Genomic DNA, 16,866 nt, shown 5'->3' on the forward strand with positions numbered 1-16,866 from the left:
AATAAAGAAATAAACACTAAAAAAAAAAGTAGGTGGCTCCGAAAATAAAGGTGGAGAGAGAGAGTGGCATCCTCTCCCCAACCTGTCGTCTCCTTTAGAGGAAGATGCTGGGGGCGGGAGGCGGGGCGGTGGTCATGCCATCCATCCTTCGGCCTCCCAGAGCCTGTGGTCCAGCTTTCCCACGAGCATGCTGACCCCGGCCCCACCTCCCAAGGCTGCTGGTCGCCTACATGGCCAGGTTGGTGCCCTCGATGTGGATGCAGTCCAGGACTCTCCATGCTGGGGATCTGCAGAAACAGTCTCTTCCTGGGTACGGCCTGAGGAGAGAAGTCATACTGGGCACCACCCCCAGGGCGTCTAGGGCCAGGACACATAGCCAAGCCCACCAAGGCCACTCTCCTTCATTGCACTGAACAGTAAATGCGTTGCCTAAGGTATTCATAAAGAAGAGTGCCGGCAGGCTTGCCTGAGGCAACTCACCTGAAGAGCTCCCGTAGGGCTTATCTGGCTGGAGTAGCTGCTGGGGCCCCTGCCCCCTGGAGGATGGAGGCCCTTCAGGCTGCACTCCCCACCCCATCAGCCCTGATGCTGGCCATGGGCGCTGCCCTGTCGTTGAGCGACGTCTGGAGCTGGGAGCCACCACCCCACTGCTTGTCAACAGTGCACCCAGGGACAAGAGCCCAGCCCCGTCCGCCCCGATTCTGAGCCATTACTCTGCCCCTCACTCATCAGGGAAGCTCAGACGGTCATAGCCCATCCCTCAGAGTGACAAGGACAGCCCTGTCCCTCCATGACCGTCCACGGTGCCGTGCCCACCGATAACCTTCTGCGGGTTCACCCCGGCACGTTGCTGGTATGATGCTGGAGCAGTCACCTCCCACCTCGTGCGGGCCTGCCATTCACACTTCTATTTCGTGAACATCATCACGTGCGTTTTCTCACTGCACCTTATCTCAAGGGGCTTATCTCTGGGGACACAACCACGCAAAGTCAGAGCCCAGAAGGGAAATATGTTCCACTCATTATTGGGGGTATACTTACACTGAACGTGGAATTTCTATCTGAGATTCCGCCTTAGCTGGTGTCATGGTCTTGTCTGGGAAGCTCTCTGCTGTGGGCTGTGCTTTTGTGCCTCTTCTTGCTTTTCCATCTGTTTCGGCACTGAGTACGAGTTTGGCGATTATGTGATGGGTGAACACCCAGTAGAACCCAAATGCCTCAGCTGCCCGTAGCTCCGTGGGGGTCCCCGTGTCCTGCAGAATCTTCCCTGAGCCCCTCAGGCCTCCAGCTCAGGGCCTCCTGTGCCGGCAACCAGCCTGTGCCTCTGGAGGCTGCAGAGGGGGCTGGGAGGAAGCCAAGTGATCCCAAGCCCCTGGGGAGGAGACTGCCAGCGAGGCGGCCCGGTGGGTTTCAGCTCTGGGTGAGGACACGGGGAGCCACACTGCAGAGACTGCAGGTTACTAGGACAAGTCCAAGGTCAATAGAAGCCTCAGAGGGAGGCTGCTGGGATTCACACAGCAATCTCCATCCTCCCCATTGCCAGATGGAAGGAAAAAGCCTGGCCCCCTAGAGCCCTAGCTCTCGGCTTCCCTCTGGCCCCCAGCCAAGGACAAGCCCAAGCCCGCCTCTGTGCAAAGAAGTGGCCTTTGAGAAAGTGTGTCCTCTGCCCTGGGAAGGAACATTTGCAGTCAAGTCTGTGCATGGAATTTTTATTCCTCTAATACAGCCTGGGCAGGATTTAGTACACAAGTTCTCCAGAGGAAATGCATTCAATAAAAATTTGATGGGCTCCGGCAGCTCAGCAGAATCTCCTTACGAATTCCAAGTGTTTGGTCCCTGGCTTAGGCAAGAGCCCCGCTACGGCCTGCAAATAGCCTCTTTAGATGGGGGCCCTTGGAGCAGGACATGCCCCCAGTGCCTTGCTTCCCCAGTCTCTCCAAGAAGGAGCTAAGCCCCAGGGCTCTGGGAGCTCAGGGAATTGCTCACCAGGAGATGAGGGCCTTGGACACTCGCTGGGGGCCTGATGCAGATGGGAGCCTCAAGTCGGTTAAGGAATAGAGATGAATTTCTGCGAATAGTTGGGGGAGTGTAGTAACTGTTCATTTATTGTCTTCTGACACTTCTCATGGCTCAGCTGAAGGCTAAAGGGCTGAAGACAGGTGCGTGTGGTCCCTGCCCAGGTGTCCCGTGGGAAATGTGTGCTGGAAGCCAAGGTTGCTGAGGGCGACATGGGGTTCGACCCACCTCTGTATTCTGGACTCTTAGCCCAGGGCCTGGCACAGAGGGTGAGGCCAGCGAGTGCCAGGTGGCGTTGGAGAGAGGTCGGCCGCACCGTGGGCCCTCAGAGATGGGGGAGCCTGCTGGTCACCATCTAGAAAACTCCAACCACAGCCCTGTACACCTTCGTCCTGGCAAAATGGGGCCGGGTCACTGGAAAAGTGCCCCCAGGCTCAGCAGCCACTGCAGGGACCAGAGCAAACGCCCACGGCGCGGAGGGCCTTCCTGCCTGGGCCTCTGCTGCAGAAAATGTAGCTGGAGACGGGGAAATAGCAAGCCAGAGAGTGTGCTTGCAAAGTGGCTCTCAGGCCTCGGTGCAGAGTGATTCCCCTGCAGTGCCCAGCGTCGCGTCCTGGAGAATACAACCAGCCCAGGTAGCGGCCAGGAGGGTTGGCCTTCATGTGCCCTTGGCCCAGCCCGGCCGCCGCCCTCACCCACAGCTCTCAGAGGGTGGACCCTGGGGGCAGCTCGTGGCAAGGACACAGAAGTAGGGTCTAATCTCAGATCGGCATTTACAGGGCAGCTCCCGGCAAAGAACTTGACTCCCCTTAGCCCATCTACACATCTGTGCACATCCCGAGGGACCACATTTGCCAAGACTTAGCTCGGAGCCCTGTTTTTAAGCCATACTGGGTGGTAAGCAGAACCCAAATCCATAGCCCTTCCCCGGCTTTCCTTCTGGTCTGGGGAGCCATGCCAGCTTTTCCTCTCGTGGTGGTTTCCCCTCTCTCCCAGGGTCCCATGTGGCTCCCGGTCACTTAGGCATGCGGCCATCAGAAGGCGGGGGAGGCTCGCCGCCCCCCCCCCCCCCCCCCGCCACCGTCTGCAGTTTGAATCACCCCGGCGACACCTTCGTCCTCGTGCCCTGCAGATGTGACACATCCAGGCCTTTTCAGGCTCCATCCCCAAAGCCGCCTCCGTCTGCTCCTCTTTGTGTCTGGGGCGCAGAGCCGTGGAGGGGGCAGTCGTGTTAGCTGTGGCAGGAAGGGCTGAGAGGAGGCCGGAGCCCAGGGGCCCATGAAGGAAAACACCAGGTGACGTGATGGTGACATGGGAGGGAGCTGCCTGACCCCAGAGGGCTTGAGGATTTCCAGGCACAGCCAGAGGGAGTCTCCTGGGCAGAAGAGGACTGTCCGCACTGCCCACGTCAGTCATGACCGCTTAACCCAAACCCCGAGGAAGGAGCCCGTGTCCCCACCCAGACTTCGGGTAGCAACATGCACTGCTGTCAGGGCCCCACGCACGGGGACGCCAGCACAGGTGGAGTGAGGGGGTCCGCTTCCCGGGGTCCGCAGGGCTCTGCTGCCCAGGAGGCCTCAGCTGAAGCAGGATCCTGTGGCCACAGCTTCTCTGGCCCGAGGAACCCCCAGGTGTAGCTCCTGGACACCCACGTGCAGGGGGTGCACCGCTTCCAGCCCTCCTGCCCCCTGTTACCCGGGCTTGGCCTCCACCTTCACTGCTGCACAGGGCTCTGGCTTCCCTCTGGCGTCCAGGTAACGAGATGAGCCGGGCAGACCTGGGTCAGGGAGGAAGGGGACCCAGATCGGACCACTCAGCCTCCGTCAGACAGTACGGGCCCCACGGGCCCCTGCGTGCAGTTTCCTTCTGAAATTTACCTGGTCTCTCTGCTAACTAACTCCAGCATCCAGACCCTCGGGCTCCCAGAAGTGTTGGCAAGACAACCTGGGAATGTCCTTGGGGCCACAGAGGGGGGATCCCACAGCTTGCCAAGCTGCTCCCTGCCCTTCCCAGCCTGGGGCCGGTTCCGTCCACCAGGCCCCTACCTACATCCATTCCTGGGGGTCCAAATAGGCCGGAGGCACGTCCCAGTCCCTCTGCCATGGTGCTCAGGGTCCCCTGGGTTGGCGGGAGGCAGGGTACGTGTAAGGTGGTGACGGGCATGTGAAGGGCAGCAGTGAGTGCTGGCTGAGGTCCTGCCAGGCACACCAGGCCCTGTGGGCACTTCCCCTGCATGACCCCCTCTGACCCTCCCCACCTGGTGAGGATTCTCAGATGACAGGATCTGCCAGCCGCCTGGCTAGCCTCCATGCTCCAGAGTAGAGGAGGGGAGGGCGGGCAGGGCCAGGTCGGGTCATGTGGGGGGAGGGAGGAAGGAGGAAAACCACAGAAGAGAAAACTCCATTAGACGCCTGTGGCCTCCCTGGCCTTCACGGTCAGGATTTGGGGCAGGAATGGAATGAACGTTCCCGAAACCAAAGACAATACTCCCAGGGCTTTGAGGGAGGGTGGGGGTGGGGGCCGAGTCCCTGGTGAATAGGGTCCTGAGCCAGCGTCAGCCTGCCCTGGGTGCCCGGCTCCCCACTGGGGTGCCCGAGACACACACTCACACCGGCTCACCCTACGCACGCACACACGCACAGACACGCGCACACCCACCCCCGCGGTCACGTGCTACTCCCGCACCTGCACGCATTGCCTTTCACACTCGCTCTTGTGTGCGCGCACACAGTCTCACACTTACACACGCGCGTTTTAGTTGCCTTCGCACTCACATCCACACACCTGTTGCCTTCCACATGCCCGTGCACACACTCACTCACACGCGCCCCCAAGCCCTCAGGCCCCTGCTCTCCTGAGCAGCTCCTGCACAGTGCCCGAGGGCCCGGCTCTGGGTCTGGCGAAGCCAGTGGCTCCTCTAAGCAGCACTTAGCTCCACTTCCTTTTTGTCTCTCCTTTGGCGCCTGGAAAACCCCAAACATTCCCACGAGGGAAAACAGGCGCTTTATTACCTCGCGGGCTCAGAACACCGCATCGCAGTAATTGAAAGTGGCTTGACTCAAATTGCATTTTCTGAGGAGCCGTGAGAGACAGGCATGCGGGAGGGAGGGAGGTGGGGGTGGAGGGCTGCTTGGAAGGCTGGCACCGAGCGGGCACGGAGTTCTGCGCCCGGGCCCCAGAGGCCTCCCCCGGGCCGCCACCCCCACACCAGGCTAGAGTGCACCCCACAAATGGGATCCAAGCTCTGGGAGGGCAGACACGCCTGCTGCCTGCACCGGCCTCCAAACAAGCCTCGCCCTGGGAAGGGGCCCTGTGATCTCCCTGCAGTTCACCCGATGGCACCCAGCAGCCATTCGGCAAGAGTTTGTTGACTGAGTGGCCCCCTGGACCCCCGCGGACCCCTGTCCTGGCCGTGGTAGACCCTGGTGGGTGCCAGCAGCGGGGAGAGGGCCCTCCTTCTCTGTGAGTCCTCTGGAAGCGGGGATGGGGGCTGCTGTGGTCTGAAAAAGCGTCCTCAAGGCGTCCGTGACTTTGACTTGCTGTTCATCGTTACGGTGACTTCAAAATTGCACGTGGCATTTAAGAAGAATAGGCCAAAGGGGCTTAACATGGGTGGGAAATGCTGCTTCAATGCCTCTATTCATCCACAAGCATGACTCCCCACAAAACCTACACTCCCTGCGTCATCCGCGTGTCCCCGGCAGCCAGCACTGAGCCCAGCTCGTGGCAGATGCTTGCCGAATGGAATTAATGAATGAGGAAGGAAGGAAGGAAGGTTGGGAGGTTGGGAGGGAGAGTCCCAGGACCCGAGGGAGTAGGAATGTCAGAGAACATCCATCCCCAGCCCTTGAGGAAGGGAGGAGGCTGCCACAGTGTGGTGATCCCCAGGGCCCCTGTCTCTATCCTGATTTCTGCACCGTGCTCAGCCAATGAGTAAGAAAGCGAGGGCCCTTCCAAAGGATCAGCGCAGTCCTGGAAAACATGTGGATAGACGGCCTTGGCCTGAGACAGGAGCCAAGTGCTGGCTGGGATGGGGGGGGGGTGGGGGCGGGCGGGGACCAAGCAGGACTGTCCTTTACTCGGCCCATCACAGGCTCCTGGATGTCCTGCTGCAGGGCCCTCCCAGGCAGGACAGAGGAGAGAGGCCTGCGAGTGAGGCTTGTCCAGGGGCTGCTGAGCCCAGCTGAATGGGTGACCCCACAACCATTTAGTGATAAACTCGTGCCTCTGGTGAGCAAGCAGTTTACTCCCCATGGCACTATTTCAGTTTACATGGGAGTGCGTTGGAACCTTCTTACACACACGTCTGTTCCACCAAACCAAATGGGGGGCACTTTCTTCCCCCCGTTCCGCTCTATCCAGGCCTCACGCTAAAACTCGGCCGGAAGACAAACAGAGTGGCATCCGGCCAGAGGACAGGGCCACACGCCTCCTCCGGGGCTGGGTGTCACTCGGGGTGGGGGTGGCACCAGGATTCAGGGTAGAGGCCAAACATTGTGACAGCGACTTGATTTCTGAACCGCTGGCCTCAACTGACTTTATAGTCTGCGGACACTTGTACCATTTTTTCTCCTCCTGGTTTACTCTGTTTCTGGATTATTGTCTGTGAGTTTCAAAATGGCCCAGGATCCCTGAGTGGTTTGTAAATTAGGGCCGTATCCTGGGAGCCCCCAGTAGTGCTGATATATTTTAGGTGGTGTCAGAGTTTCTATTATAAACCCCATTTCTCAGAGGTTTACAACTTGGCCATAAAAATGCACAGAGGCCGGAGGCTGATGCCGCTGCCCGAGTCCCTCCCAGGTCCCCAGCAGGCACATCCAGCAGGTGGGCCACAGAACAAAGGCTGGGGTGGGAGGGCTCCACACCCGCAGCATGAAGGGATGTGAAGACGGGGCCTCCCTCCTGCTGGCCCACAAGCTGTGAGCTCCATCCAAACAGCCTCACAGAAAGGAATGTCACAAGCTAGCAAGGCCAGTCCTGAGGGCAGGAGGGCCACCGATGGGGAAAAACGTGTGTCTGCCGGTGAGTCTCTCTTACAGTCTCTGACTGTCCTTCTTAGGTCACTCTGCCCCTCTGGGGCCATTGGCTTCCCTTTCAGCAAGCCCACTGACCCAGCGACCTGATACATACCTTTCCGACCGATTTCCACACTAGGAAGCGTCTCCACGCTCCGTAACTTAGGGCTTGATGTGACGCTCCCGTTTTCAATAAAGCGCTGGTGATCGGGTCGCCCGTTTTGGAGAGCGGAGGAATAAAGACCGGCAGTTCTTAGGCCCAGGGAGCTTGTGAAAGAATGCCAGCACCTGCTCCCCACCCCAGGAACTGATTGGCTGGGTATGGGGCTGCCCAAACACTCAACAGTCCTCAGGCCAAGTCCCAGGCTGGTGTCAGGGAAAGGCCCAGCCCTGGAGTCAGACCCCGAAAGTCTGATGATGTTTCCACAAGCCTCTATCCCCAGAACCTGGCCAGGCCCCTTCTTGTCACTGGGGCCCTGGGCACCTGGGACGTATACTGAGACTGGGAGCTCGGCGGCTGTCCCAGTCCCAGAGCACAGCTTCACAGAGGGAGCCCCTTCTAAACCTTCTCCCTGGAGCCACAGGGACAGAGCCCAGGCTGCAGGGAGCCCCTCTTGTTTTCTCCAATTTCTTCTGAGGCTCTGGGATTTCTGGCCCAGACTTGGGAGTCACAGGCTTGCCTGGGTAAGCAGAACCACATCCCAGGGTTGCCCAGCTCTGGGCCCGGCTGCTACGCAGGGACTCCTGCCTGCAAAGAGCCAAGGTCTTTCCTTGGTGGAATGCCAGCTGTCAACCCATGAGCACGCTTTTCATTCATTCATTCACTCACTCAAAAATGCTCACTGAGCACCTGTTGCCTGTGATTGCTGTCCTGGGGCATCTGGAATGTGCTGGAGACCACGGCAGACCAAGGGCCCTGCCCTCCTCGGCTTAACCTCCAAGCAAGGGAGAGGACACAAAACAATAGACATCATAAGTGAATTAAGTTACGTAGATAGCCAGTGCTGTGGGAAAGAAACAGCAACGTGGAATAAGGAAGCGATGAGGGGTGTCCGGAAGGAAGACACGTTGTGAGGTCCCGTGGGTGGCGAGGACAGAGAGTCAGTCAGCTTTGCTGCAGTGCTGCTGTGTGACAAACATCCCGGGAGTCTCGGGGGCTGGCAGGAACAGATGCTCATTCCTCACTTCCATCGTAGTGGCTGTGGTGGCTCCGCCCAGGCTGAGGGGCATGTTCTGTGGCCCTTCCTCTGGGCCCTGGCCCAAGTGGTGGCTTACTGGGGAGTCACGTCTGCCCCTGCTGCACTGGCCAGAACAAGTCCCACGGCGGGGACGGCAGCAGTGGAGGGGGAAATGGAGAGGGGAGAGGGGGATTTTTACTGAACAAAAGTGCAATCTCCCCATCGCAACATGACAACGAGCCACTCAGGGGAGGCTTCTCCACGTGAACAAAGCCTGGGAGGCCAGGAGGGAGGGGCCGGTGGACACGGGAAGAGCACGCAGGAAAAGGGAACAGACTGTGCCAAGGCCTCAAGGGTGCCTGGCCTCTTCATGGCAGCGAGCAGCACCCCAGGGTGGGAGGAAGGTTCTAGAAGGGAAGATGGTGGCAGCCCCGTGAGCCCCATTGCTGAGAGAGATGGGACTACTGTGGGCTTTGAGTGACTTACACTCTAACACCACCCACTGGTCTCTTCATCAGAGGGAGACTGGGGGACAAGGATGTGGACACAGGAGGCCAGGTCAGGGGCACTTTCAATGACCCAAGCGTGAGAAAATGACGGGTCTGAGGTGGAGCTGTGGGGTAGAGAGAAGGGGCCAGATTCCAGACGGATTCCGAGGCGGAGCCGTGGGGCCCACTGGCCAACCAGATGTGGGGTTAGAGATGGAGAAGCTTCCAGCTGCGTGTAGGGGTCTTGCCAGCCATGATGGAGGCTGTGAGGGCCAGGGGTGCTGCTAGGACGCAAGGTGCAGAAGCCCGTAGTCGTGTGTATTAGCTCCCTGGGCCTGCTGTCACAGAACCACAGACTGGTCGGCCGGAACAATGGGGAGTTGTGCCCTCAGAGTGCTGGAAGCTGGCCACCAAGATGGAGGTGACCGTGGGGCTGGTTCCACCTGTGGGCCGTGAGGGGCTGGTTCCACCTGCGGGCGTGCTCCGGGCGTCTCTCTAGCTTCTGGTGCTTCGCTGACCATCTCTGGTGTCCCTCGGCTTGTGAAAGATCACCTCGACCTCCGTCCCCATCTTCCCTGGCCTTCTCCTTGCGTGCATCCGTGCCCAGATTTCTCCTTTTATGAAGACACATCGGGTCAGGGGCCCATCCTAGTCTAGTATGACTTCATCTTCACTCAGTCGGTGACCTCTGCAGTGACCCTATTTCCTAATAAGGTCATGCCATGGACTGAATGATGGGGTCTCCCCCAAATTCCTATATTGAAGCCCTAATGTGATGGTATTTGGAGGTGGGGCGCCGGGGGGGGTAATTAGGGTTCGATGATGTCAGGAGGGTGGGCCCCCATGATGGGATTAGTGCCCTTAGAAGAAGAGGAAGAGCCACCAGATCTGTCTCCACTGTGTGGGGTCCTCACCAGGAACCCGATTTTGCCAGCCCCCACCTCGGACACCCAGCTTCCAGAACTGTGAGGAATGCACGTCTGCTCCTTAGGCCCCCAGCCTGCGGTATGTTGTTACAGCAGCCTGAGCTACCAAGTGAGTCCCATCCTGAAATACTGGTGACTTTGACATACGGTTTGGGGGGTGGGGCACATCCAAATGAGTCACATCTGGCTCCCCTCCCCAGGCCTGGGGGGCCTCTTCCCAGCTCCCTGGGCAAGGGAGGGGGCTTGGGAATCTCCTTGGACTGGACACTCCCTCTTCAAGCCAGCCCCCAGCCCCCAGCCCCCGGAAGGAGCGCCACAGGCAGGCGGGCGGCTCTGGAAAGGACGTGCACCGGTAGAGGCCGCTATTCTCCTGTTGTTTCGTTCGGCACTGAACACCTGCTGTGTGCCTTGCACCCCGGAGAATTTGAGGGTGCATCAGAGAGAGCCCTAGGGTCTAGGAAAAGGCTGGAGGGTGGCCGCTGGAAAGACTTTGAAGGACAGACGGATTGTGGGGCAGGGCAAAGGGGAAAAGAGGATGGGGGTAGAAAAGGGCCCTTTGCTTAGAAACAAGAGTTTGGGGAGCACAAGTGGGCAGAGCCCTGGTGCACAAGCTGCATGGTGCAGCCCCCAGGGGGCAAAGAGCTGTCACCAGAGACGGGACTGCAAAGGGACACTAGGTAGAAGGCAGCCGTTGTCCCACAGGGGCACCCACGTGCAGATCCAACAGGGTCTGGGGCCGAGTCCTGGGGCTTCTGGAGCTGTTCCACGCGGGACTCTGGGGTTCACCAGTTGAGGTGCATGACTGAGATTCAAGACAATCTTGGAGGAAACGCCAAAAGACATGACGTCTGTTGCTTTCTGCTTGACTTGGAGAGCCCAGACGGGTCCTCTCGGGGTCCCTGCGCCAGAGACGGCGTCTCCTATGGCATCACTCACGGGTGTTTTGTATCTAGCTCTGCGGTTCCTTGCTCTTGTGAGGAGGGATTCCTTACGACATTAGAGAAAGCAGGCCACGAGAAGGAGCAGCTTCTAAAGCACAGACTGCGACACCAGGAGGCCCGAGCTTCAGCTGGGCACTGCCGCTTTCCTGCTGCGTGACTTTGGGTGAGACACTTAACCTCTCTGTGCCGCCGTGTCCTCCTGGGTTACATATGTGAGCACAGAGCACAGAACCGGGCACCTATCTCCAGGGCTCCGACGGGGCTCTGCGCTCCAGGGCCCTTGCCGGGAGGTCATACTGGCCCTTAGCAAGGGTGACTTCTGTGTGCCCAGTTCCACCCCAACCAACGCATCTTTTTTTTCTTTTTTCTTTATCTTGAGAGAGTGCACAAGTCGGGGAGGGGCAGAGAGAGAGGGAGAGAGAATCCCAAGAAGGCTCCGTGCTGCTATCACAGAGCCCGATGCGGGGCTCGATCTCACGAACCGTGAGATCATGACATGACCTGAGCCAAAACCAAGAGTCAGACACTTAACCGACTTGAGCCACCCAGGCACGCCCCGCCCCTCAGCCAGCTCATTCTGAAGTGAGAGGCACGAGTGGGTGACAAGGAACCGCCAAGTGACTCCTCCTTCGCCCCCTGCCCAGCTGCCCCTCGTGGGAACCTCAGACAGGCCTCGCTTCACTTTTGCCCGGGGTCTGCAGGTCTGCTAAGTGACCCCAGGCTCTATTCCTTGAGACTTAACGGGCCCAGAGAGCAGCAGGTCGGAGGAGCACAGGCCCCAGCTCACTGTCTGCCTGATCCCAGCCTCTGGGCGGGAACAGCCCGCGTGGAGAGATGGCGAGGCCCGGAGGCTCAGACCCAGGGGCTCAGCCTCCCCATGGGAGCCCCTGCCTCTAGAGGCCTGGAAAACCCCCTCGCTCTGCCTCCCGGTACATGGGGAGTGTGTCTGCCACTTAACACAGAGTTGCCGTCGTCCCCACAGAGGGGTTTTGTTTGGATCTTAAAACACTTGCTCAGATTAATGACCAAAAATGTCAGATGTGTCCACAGCTAATTATTCATTAGATGCTTAATTAGTGTGGGATGATCATGACATTTTAATGTTATTAATTTTTATACTGTAATAGGATTTAAATTGTTCTGCTGTCCTGAAACCTCCTGTTAGCGTCACCCTGGAATTGGGGGCTGGGAGGAGGTAGGGGCCGTGAGGGCAGCCAGTGGTGGCCAGGCAGTCCCCTGGGCAGCATCCAGAGCCCGCATACACCTCTTCGGGCCTTGGAGAAGCTTCCTGCGGTCTGCAGTGCAGCCTCTCCAGAGCTGGGTCCTTCTGATGGCCGGGCTGGCAGTGGAAGCTGCTGGAATGGGGAGAAAGGGTAAACCAGATGGCTCCCCAATGCTCCTTCCTGCTCAGATGTTTCCAGAGCCTGTGTTCCTCCTTCCGTCACCCTGAGACAGAAGGGGATCCAGGGAGAGGGAAAGGGACCAAGGCTGTCCCACCCCCAGGGGCAGCAGAGGACCCGTCGGTCCTCAGTTGGTCACAGACCTGCTGCCATCCTCCACGGTCCAGAGAATGGGGCCCACTTGAAGGAGATGTTGTGTGTTTCAGACAAATTAAAAGAGGCCCTCTCTGCCGCTGAAGGGCGTCCCTGTGCGGGACACTCAGTGGTGTCTTCTCGGTAGCGGGGACACGGCTCTACTATTAGCTTTTAATTACGAAAATTATCTGTGCCCGTGCTTTAAAATCCAACAATGGGAGGGCCGCCTGGGTGGCTCAGTCAGTTGAGTCTCTGACTTTTTTTTTTTAATTTTTTAACATTTTATTTATTTTTGAGACAGGGAGAGACAGAGCATGAACAGGGGAGGGTCAGAGAGAGGGAGACACAGAATCTGAAACAGGCTCCAGGCTCTGAGCCGTCAGCACAGAGCCCGACGCAGGGCTCGAACTCACGGACCGCGAGATCATGACCTGAGCCGAAGCCGGCCGCTTAACCGACGGAGCCACCCAGGCGCCCCGAGTGTCTGACTTTTGATTTTGGCTCAGGTCATGATCCCAGGGTTGTGGGATCGAGCCCCATGTCAGGCTCCATACTGAGCATGGAACTGCTTAAGATTCTCTCTCTCCCTTTGCACAACACCCCCCACACGTGTGCGCTCTCTCTCTCTAAAAGAAAAAGTAAATTAATTAATTACTTTTTAAAGATCCAACAATAGTGAAAGTAAAAAACTAATAGAAATTATATGAAATCCCACCATGTGGGATGGTGGTATAATAAATCATAATATTTTTTGCATATGAACTTGCAAGCTCTTTTCAGGCACATAACCGTGTGGACTTTTACAAGAAATATACTCGTATTATATCGTGCGGTCTTGTCACCTGCTCTGTCCCCCCACTAAACAACATCTCGTGAGCATCTTGTCAGGCTAATAATGGATACAGATCTGCATGAAACTTTTTAGTGGCCATGTTATATACCAATCCACAAATACGCCATGATTTCTTTAACGGGTCTCTGGTAGTGGGCCATTTCATTATATGCAATCATTTGTAACTTCTCAAATTTAACTACCAGGGCTCCTACGAGAATGCTTTCTATGTTGGTCTGGCTGTACCCTCGGGACGGATTCCTAGAGGTAGAATCAATGGGTCCCACTGGTACTTCTAGATGGTAGGAAAGGCTTTGAGTTCACGTCTTCCTGTGACCTGACCAAGTGTTTTCATTTCCCCGAAGCTGTTCTCCCACCTGCAAAATGGGTGCAATAATACTGTTCTTCTGAGTTGTGGTGAAGGACCCAGCACAGGGCCTGGTGCTTACTAGGTGCTGCTAAAGATTAGCTTCTGTTCTGCAGTCCTTAATGCACCGACTCTCGGTTTACAAAACACCGAAGTGTATATTACCTCTTCGAATCGAATTATCTGAAGGGAAGAACAAGGCGGGCTTGGCTAAGTTTGGGCTGGTAGGGAGAGCAGGTGATGTCTGGGGTTTGCCCTTAAGCTTTCAAGGTCAGAGGTGCCTACGGGGACCGGTGCATGTTCCCATCTGCCAGATCTATCCCGCCCCCAGTCAGAGAGGGATACGGTATCCATTCACTCCTGAGTCCCGCTTTGTGTTGATGAGACCCATCATGAAATGGATAGGAGAGTCCAAGCAGAGGCTTGAGCCAAGATCCTATGAAAAGACATCCGGCCGTGGAAGGTTGTGGTCCCCCAAGGTGGCCTGGAAGACCTTCCTGCACCCAGCTCTGAGTGCCCCTGACTCTGGTCTGACACCGGGGCCGTTCTGTGGTTGAGCCCCTTCGAGATACTCTCGATGTGTGGCCCGGAGCAGAGGGCTGGGGTGCAGAGAAGCTTCTCTGGGGCGGGAGAAGGCATCGGGCAGCCACAGGGAGTCAGGCGATACTTAGAAAGATCATGTCAGCCATGGGGGACCATCAGCAATTCCCAGGGCCGGGTGTAGACTCTTATGCAATTTGAAAAAAAAAAAAATACGTGGCAAAATGAAGCTGGCAGTAAGACCCCCCCCCCCCAACCCCAGGCCTCCAGGAGCCCCCTCCAGAGGTGTGGCTGGACCGCCTAGAGGCTGAGTCATCCCCCTGCCTCAAATGCTTCGTCCCTCTTTTCCATGGGCCTCTCTATTCTGGGCCTGAACTTCGCCCGTGTCAGCCTGGATTAGGAGCCCAAATGACCGCCCCAGTGTCGGTGATGAGGTACAAGGACAGAGAGATCCACGTAGGTGAAGTCCCCTCAGGGCAGCTGCCTGTGAGAGAGGCACCCCCGGCCCACCCCGTAGAAGTCAGCCCAATAAATGGAGCATGAGGTTGGGCAGCCTGGTGGGTAGGGAGCCAGGTCCCTCTCACCCGCCCTCAGGGACACGGGCCTTCGCCCAGCGAGAGCTGATTCTGCAGAAGGGGCCAGGCTGACGGAGCTTAGTGAGGACGGCCTGCCTGACAGCTCCCTTTCGTTGACTCTTCCGGAAATGGAGAGTCCCTCCATGGGCACAGGGAGCCTGGTGAATACTAATCTCCCTTCTGAGGTTGAATACCCCGATTAAGTACTCCAACATAACAGCCCGTGATGCCCGCACGCCTGCCAGCCTGTGTGCGTGGGGATGCCCAGGTGCTGGGGGGAGGGGCCCTGGCCCGGTGCCAGGAATGAAGTGCCCTCCCCCCACCCCAGAGAGGAAGGAGGTCCCCGAGGAGATCTCTTGGCTTTCCTCCCACCCACCACTGCAGACAGCCTGTTGCAGAAGAAGGGAAAGACTGAAGAAGAAATGTTAATATGCAGTTGAAGCTAAGATAATAAACAGATGCTCTAATTAGAAGTCTTCTCAAATCATCAAAAGCTCATTTACAAGGGGAGATGGCAGAGGGATTCTGGTGCCAGGGTGGAGCTCCGTGCTGGTGAGGCGTCTGCAGAGGATCCTCACCTGTCATCTGGTGACGTTGGCAGGTGGGCAGGGGGCAGGAGAGGCGGGAGCGGTGGGAGCCATCCTCAGGGAGGGCAGCCCCTGCTCATGGCGCTCCACAGGTGGCTCTCCTGCACAGCCACCGCCCGGGGCTTCTCGGCAGAGAAAGCTCTCCACGCCTGGAGCCCTGGTGTGCAGGTGGCAGCCCAGAACCTCCCCTTCCAGAATCCTTGGAGCCAGAGACAGGGTTTCTGCCTGCCTCGTGAGTCCCCCTCCCACATTCCTCAGCCAGGACCTTCCCCGTCCCCCCTCCACCCCGCCCCCATGCATCAGTCTGAGCCTGTTGTACCACTTCCGGAACCTGGGCCCCTGAGGCCCGGGCCTTTGTCTCCAGCCTCGAGCCACCCCTGGGCTGCAGAACTACGTATCTGCAGACATTCGCTAGGGCACCCACAGACCTTGGCCAGCCCTCTGGTCCCACCTTGCTCCCCCTCGGCCCCCTCTCTCACCCCACCACGGACACCTCAGATCTGTCGGTTCTCTCCCAAACCTTTCCCCAGTCTGCCCCTGCCTCTCTACCTGCACGGCCAGGCCCTCCCCAGCTTTTTCACCTCCGCCCTTGACTTTGGCACCATCTTTGCTCATCTTGGGGACATCAGCTGTCATTTGCTACTCCATGGGCCACAGTGCCATGGGTGGTAATCTCATCCCCCATCCAAAAGTCTTCAAAGGCCCTTGTTCAGGAGGATAAAACGCACCCCACATACAGAGCTCCCTCTGCCCTTCGTGGACTCCAGCACCCGGCTCTGTCTCTAGGAGCAATGGACTTTGCTCCTTCTCCTTTTCCCATACCTCCTTTGTCAAGAAACACCTCAAAACCAAAACACAGCCCACTGTGGGCAGGCGCCCTGAACCTGCTCCCCCCAGGCTCCTGTGGGGTCCACGGACCACTGTGTCAGAAGCACTTGGGGGCTCATTAAAAAGACAGAGCCCCGGGCCCACCAAGGTCATATGGGATCAGAGCCTCTGCAGGGAGTGGCCAGAATCAGCCCTTCCTATAGCTATCCCCACTGCGTTCAGAAATCCCCATCCTACACAATCATTGGGTGTTAATGAACTATAAGTTTATTTAGGGCCAGGAAGGTGGTCTTTGTCCTCCGTGTCTTAGCATTGAATGCAGGTTGCGTTCATTGTGCTTAACCTTCTTTAAGGGCTTACGGTCTCCTACACCGTGTTAACCTCTTTGACCCAATGAAATCATGTCATTTTCAAGACCCTAGGAGGCAGTGCTGTTGGCATCTTGATTTCACAGATAAGGAAACAAGGCCCTGAGAGGTTGAGCGACTTCCTCAATTCACAGCCAGGAATCCGGTGTGGATCTGCGATTCCAACCCAGTGCTGTTCACCACTCTGAGGGATTCCCTTCCGGTGCCTGGGACATAGTGGATGCTGAGGGGTGGAGGGGTGAATTCACAGGGGGCCGCTTGCCCGGATGAAGGATCACTGTGCTTAGGAAATGCGCTCAGCTCTAGCTTCTGAGCCAAAGTGCGGTCACCCCTGCAAGATGGCTGCTTTGTTTGGGAACCCGGGCAGCAGGCACCTTGCTGGCCGAGGATGCCTCGGTCCCGTTCACCGTCATCGTGCCTGCCCATCAGTCCACCTGAGGACAGTGAGTGCGGGGCCTTGGCCACACAACAGTCCCCTCAAGGAAAGTCCCAGTGAAGGCATGCCCTGTATTCAGGGTGGGCTGGAGTCTGTCAGCATACCTCCAGCAGACACAGGCTGACGGTGGCCTTCACCAGGGACCCTCCTCTATAAAGCTCTGCTAACATAGTTCCTGGAGCTGGCTGGGCGTCATCTAATTCCTGGCCAGAGGGGATAACCTAGAGCTGAAAG

General features: G+C 57.7%; 1 protein-coding gene and 1 long non-coding RNA gene across 9 annotated transcripts in view; one reads left to right on the forward strand and one right to left on the reverse strand.

Annotated features, from left to right (window-relative positions):
• Positions 1 to 16,866, forward strand: part of CAMTA1 (calmodulin binding transcription activator 1) — an 855,981-nt gene that overhangs the window by 633,367 nt on the left and 205,748 nt on the right. The gene's annotated exons all lie outside the window — the stretch shown is intronic.
• LOC123597132 lies at positions 2 to 8,197 on the reverse strand. The gene is made up of 3 exons (XR_006711977.1): positions 7,147 to 8,197; positions 1,042 to 1,161; positions 2 to 317 (listed from the first exon to the last, which is right to left on the reverse strand). It is a non-coding gene; the product is annotated as an uncharacterized LOC123597132 (long non-coding RNA).

The sequence above is a fragment of the Leopardus geoffroyi genome, chromosome C1, assembly GCF_018350155.1.
Source record: "Leopardus geoffroyi isolate Oge1 chromosome C1, O.geoffroyi_Oge1_pat1.0, whole genome shotgun sequence".
Lineage (NCBI taxonomy): Eukaryota > Metazoa > Chordata > Mammalia > Carnivora > Felidae > Leopardus > Leopardus geoffroyi.